Below are 6,000 nucleotides of genomic sequence, written 5' to 3'. Positions count from 1 at the left end.
CAAAAAGACGCAAACCTATTCTACTCAGTCCGATGGCAGTGGAATAACACATGAGAAAATACTGGTTAGAATAATGCAGATCACCAAAGAGGGAAGAGTGGGCCTTTAGCACCGGCACACTGCAATAGGGCGATGCAGGAAGTTATGGAAGAGTTCAATGGCGAGAGTGGATGATGGCCGCTTTGATAGGGCTGGATGCAGATCCAACTAAGGACGAGATGTCTGATGTAGACCGACGCGCGGAGTGTGCAGGAGGGTGGTGGCTGCGTTCAGTGACCGCGCGGGCAACGGCTGCACGCGGTGGTCGCATGGGCAGCTGTGGTGCGTGGTGGCTGCGCCGGCTACAAAGGCATGCGATGGCCACACAGATGATGGTGGCAAGTGGCTGCCGTGCGGGCGATGACGACAAGCGATGGCCGCGCGGGCGATGACAGAGAGCGGTGGCCGCGTGGGCAACTGCGGTGCGCGGTGGCCGTGAAGTCGACGATGAGGCATGGGCAGATGGTGGTTGTGGTGGTCAAGCGGGCAAGCAGCGGCGCGCGGGTGTGGCAGTACCCGAAGATCAGAACAGGGTGTGAGAGGGACACTTTCCTCTCAACAGTGATTGTGGCAGCAACGAGTGGCGGTGGCGGTGGTAGAGAGGAAATCATGGCAATTTTTTAGAAGAAAAATTAAATATAAAAAATGACCAATTATCCATTACAGCAATGGCCTATTTATAGGCCTTGGAGGAAAGAGAAAATAACTAGAAATTTCAAACAACTTTCAGAAATCAATCTAATAATAAATGAAACTCAGATCCTAGGTCTGAGGTGGACGATGACGACATGTCACATGTGTCATCTCCTCCTGTAGTGGTGGTGTTGCGTCGGATGATGGGGCATGGTTGTGTGTGCCAGCACCTCTAATATCTTTTGAGTCACCTAGGTTTCACATTTTTTCTATCTTATTTTGTCACTTAATAGAGCGTATGCTCACAATTTATGCAACTTATGATTGGAAACGTGCACCAAGATTGATTCCTAACAGTGAATCTTATAGTTCCTTTTTTGCTTGACACACGCTCTCTTCTTCCACAGTTGTTTTTCTTTCTTTGAATGACCTAAAATTAAGGCATAAATCACACCAATGCAGCCATGAAGGAGGCCTTGAAGATCAGGGAGAGTTTCCATGAGATGCTCCGTGAATCAGCCCTTGAATGCAATTGATGGAGCTTTGAATACAGACAACTTAAATGCATTTAATCAATCATTAGCTTTAATATCCAAGGAGTCATTTAGATTGTTTGTGTATTTAAGGCACTCTCTAGGGAAAATGCCCCATTAAAACCATCATTGAAACTTTTATTAACTGATGGGTAAGGATAAATGCCCATTGCTAACTATGAATGGAAGGGGATGTCCTTCCTTTGGAGTAAGATTTAGGCAGAAACTATTATTATAAATGTTTTTTAAGGCATACCATTTTTGCCATTTTCTCTTTCTCACCAGCCTGACTTTCGTGAGGGGGGATTAGTGGAACTTTTGGAGAACTCTCTAATGTCCTCAACGTGATATCACATAGTCCGGTTCAGAAGATAAATATTATCAAATACTAAAGAAAGTCACATGATCATCGGTCATCCTAAAGATCTTCATCTGATGAGCAAGACCTATGTGCTCGAATACTTATCAAGAAAATATGAAATAAATATATTTTGAAAGCTTTAATTAAATTTCATGACTTTTTTTGGACATCATGCATTCATTCAAATTGTTATAATAGATAAAAATAATTCATATAAATCATTTGTTATTGACCCCTAAACGAAAATGCAGAAATGAATTTATATTTTAGACATCTCTACCTATCAAGTTACACTTAATAATAATTATGAAATTAAAATTTTAAGATTATTCAATATAATTATTTCAACATTAATTCAAATATAATGTACTTATTGAACGCAAAATATTTAGTTAAATCATTCAGAGTATAAAATATTTAGTTAAATCATTTAGAGTATAAAATATTTAGTTAAATCATTCAGAGTAGACCCAAAAGCAGAAACCATCTATTGGTCAATGTTTTTGACTGGTCACATAAATTTTGTGGGAATAAAATTTTGGGGATTGGTAAAAAGCGAAGTCTTCATTTGACCATCCAAATGGTCACAAACTATGCTCATGTAGTCAATATGTGAATGTCTCATACTTTGACTTTACATGCCAAGTCAACTATATTAAGATACTCCATGAGCATAGGTGAAGCATGTATGTATGAAATAGTTTTGAGAGCGAAACCCATCCTAAAACTGTATATATAGGATGAAATTTTTTTTTTCAAAGTCTTGGAAATCAGATTGGTCATTGGTTGACCAAGGTGCATATAGACCCATCAAATAAAAACAATAAATTCATCCAAATCAACACATTTACTTAAAGTCGATGGCCTTCAATCTTCAGGAAGGTGAAGGTTAGTACATGTTGTGCAATTGACAATGTGGTGATAAGGTGGCAAATTTTATTTGAAACATTGATCAATTCAAAACTAGGACTTCAACTCATCATTGTTGGTTTTTGAATTGAATCAATAAAATGTATAAATACATTTACTCACTGAAATAGATCTTTCTAGTGATGAGTGAGGATCATCTCCACGTTGAATTGTGATTAGGAAAATAAGACTCCTTAAGTAGTGATTAATGACATGAGAGGGGATCGTTATAGATTGTGAGATAGGGGATGAGTGAAACAGTGAGATATGAAGATAATATTTACTATTTGTAAATTAATATGAATTATAGAAGATAATAAATATTGATTTGAGGGAGAAAAAAAGAAAGAGGGATGGAAAATGAAGAAAAAGGGGCTAATGGGATGAGAAGGTGGATAGACAGATACAAGTAGGTGTAAATATATGAGTAGATTAAATGTGATGACAATTTAGTTGTAATGAGATGACTAGGTGAAGTGATGATGAGGGTTATGAGATGCTGATGAAAATGGAGTTTGATGTGATGAAAGATAAAATGTGATTTTAATATATATATATATATATACATACATATATATAAGCTCATCACATTATGGCTGGAAAAATTTTGGTCCTTCATTTAGTTACATGATCTTTCACTCCACATCAATATATCTACTGATTTATATTTGTCCTTTAATTGTTTGGTACCCTTAAAATTTTCAAAATCACCCACTCAATTGAGAGCTGATGTTATCTTCATCATCAGCGATTGACCACATCAAGACTGAAACATGTACTACAACAAAGAGGAGGAAAAATAATAATATAATAATGTACTCGTTATATGTGCTAATTCATCGTCATTCGTCACATAAATTTGTACCCTCTTTGAATTAGTGACACAAAAACATATATAAAGCATGCATGTTCAGTCAATAGGATAATAAAGTCAAGACATGGTAACACTAACTGTGGCACCACATCAACGTGGTTTTTGCATTTTTATTCATGAGTGACGTCACATAAGGGTGCCACTTTTTTGACTTTCTACCTTCGAGTAACTCATAAATTATTTTCTTGTTATCCATGATTGCTTTTATTATAATCTGAATCATATATTTTTTCTATTGTTCCCTGTCATCTTAGGATTTCAAAAAATGAAAAGGCAATAATTAATCATTGGTCATTGTGACTTCACAATTTTCAATGCCATAATAGCGTCTTTTCACAATGATTAAATGCTCTAATCATTTCCAAATTTTTTGAATGGTTAGCATTAGATTAACTCAAATGTTGGCATAAGGCAGGTGAAAATAAAAGTGTAAAAATTAAATAATTTCTGTTAAATAATATGCCTTTATCTATCATCCATTGTTTTACCTGTAATATGGAGTTAGTCTTTAAGACCCACAATTTGACTCTGTTTCATTTTTGTGCTGGGAAGTCGTAATACATATGGTATGAGATGGCTTCTGACATGTTAATGTTATGTTCAAAAACCTTGTGCATGAACTTGTTTAGAGAAGTTTTTCTCACCATGTAGTCATTTGTCCATACCAACTTAGCTGCCCAATGATTGTATTGGCATAACAACCGGTGCACCATAGGTTGGCCCAACCCATTCCTCTTATACTTGGGTTGGATTTTCACAGTTCCCACTTGCCAAAGGTATATATAAAGTGTACTGTCCCATGATGGTCTAAAACCCAACTCTTTTACCACTTTCAACGGCGAATAACCAAAATCTAGGACCTTCTTTAACCCTATGATGTGATGAGTCGACATCGAGGTGCCAAACAACTCCATTGATAAGAGCTCTTGGGAGTCATCAGCTTGTTATTCCTTTTGTACCTTTGATCTATTGAGCAAGATCCCTTCCACAAAAGACTTCTATATCACTATGGCCAATTTTTCTGTATGTTCAAATGGTGCATCAAGATGTTTGCAAAGACAATTGAGTGGTCAAGTTTGTATAAGAGGAAACTCGAGGAAGATGATGCGATGTAGTTCTTGGCTAAGGTAGTGAAATATCAGAGAAGAGTTCTAATGATTTCTGAACACATTAGTAGTCACTCGGATGTCCAATAAGGGTTTGAAAGTTGGTCATACCCTAAGTCGTCCTAGGAGCATCAAGTGGATGAGGGACTATACATACACGATAACCAATGATGAATAGGTTCCATGATTGAATTGATACATAATCCTTTGTATCTTCTAGAGCACAAGGTGTAGCTTGACACTCCACGTGTTGGAGACTCAACCTATTGATTGGGTTAAATCGATCCGACTTTAATTAATGTATATGATGATATAATTAGTTAATTTGAAAAGCCAATAAAGGTTACTGGGTCGCTTGAATCGTTAACTATACTGATACATGGGCCTATAGGGTCACATGCAAGTGGGCTTTTGGATGTTAGAAGATATACTTAATTTTTGGGGTTTTTTATGAAAAATACCAAATTATTATATATAGGGGAAGGCCATGAATGAAATTTTCCCAAGCCAGAGCTGTTCAGGAACCTTCCCCTTCCCCTTTCTTTCTACTCCTCCTCTCCACTCCCGATGCAATCGGGACAACGTAATGTCGACGATAGAAGGTGAGTGGAGTTTGCAAGGGTAAAGGAGGAGATTGGACATTTTGTGGATCATGTGGATATGCCTGGTCTTGCTCACTTAAGCAGACCAAGCATATCCACATGATCAAAGAACCCAAAAAATCACAAATGCGATCCTTAAGCAGCTTAAGCAGTTTGACTAGTCTTGCTCTAGGATCAAAGAAATCACAAACGCGATCCATGCATAGATTCTTCGTTTCATGTTTTTATCGATACCATTTTGATTCCGTAGAAGTCGTTCGCTGCAGATCATTTTGATTTGTTCATCCATCTCAAGGTCTGTAGAACCCAAAAAACATTGAACTGGTTTACGATCTCAGTTTTGGACATCATCACCTTGTGACTTAGGGTAGGTGGGACTTGTCAGCACTCAGTCAAAGGCATTGTAATCTTACAACTTAGTGTTGGGCTAAATGGATAAATGGATCAATTTTATGATGTTAGGTGTTGAGGGATCGGTCATCTTCACTAATATCCCACACAGAGTAGTGCATGAAGATCCTTATAGGATATTCAAAGCTGCACTCTTTACACACTTCACCCTCTTTTAATTCCATGTAATTTTCCATTGGCTTGGATTATCAAGAATGAGAACGCAAAGTGTTGTGATAGAGAGCATGATGATCCACTTAAGCCAATCTCTATCACATTCTTCTCTTGGTATGTACTTCCAAGAGGGGAAAAGGTTGCTACTACATGAGTATACTGCGCTGTTTAAGAGCATGTTTGTAGTTTTGATAGGCTTGTAGATTTTATTAGACATATCCAAGTTTTCGTTGAAACTTGTCGGTGTTTTACCAGATGCTCATGATGTGCCAAAAGGGGCATGTAGCTGATTACTAAATATTAGTCAGATTCCAAGACGATATTATGAATATTCTATTCCTCACAAAGGATTTCGCAATCTCATATTGCCATAGATTAT

Source organism: Wolffia australiana, chromosome 10, assembly GCF_029677425.1.
Source record: "Wolffia australiana isolate 7733 chromosome 10, ASM2967742v1".
NCBI lineage: Eukaryota > Viridiplantae > Streptophyta > Magnoliopsida > Alismatales > Araceae > Wolffia > Wolffia australiana.
This window is presented reverse-complemented; position numbering follows the sequence as displayed.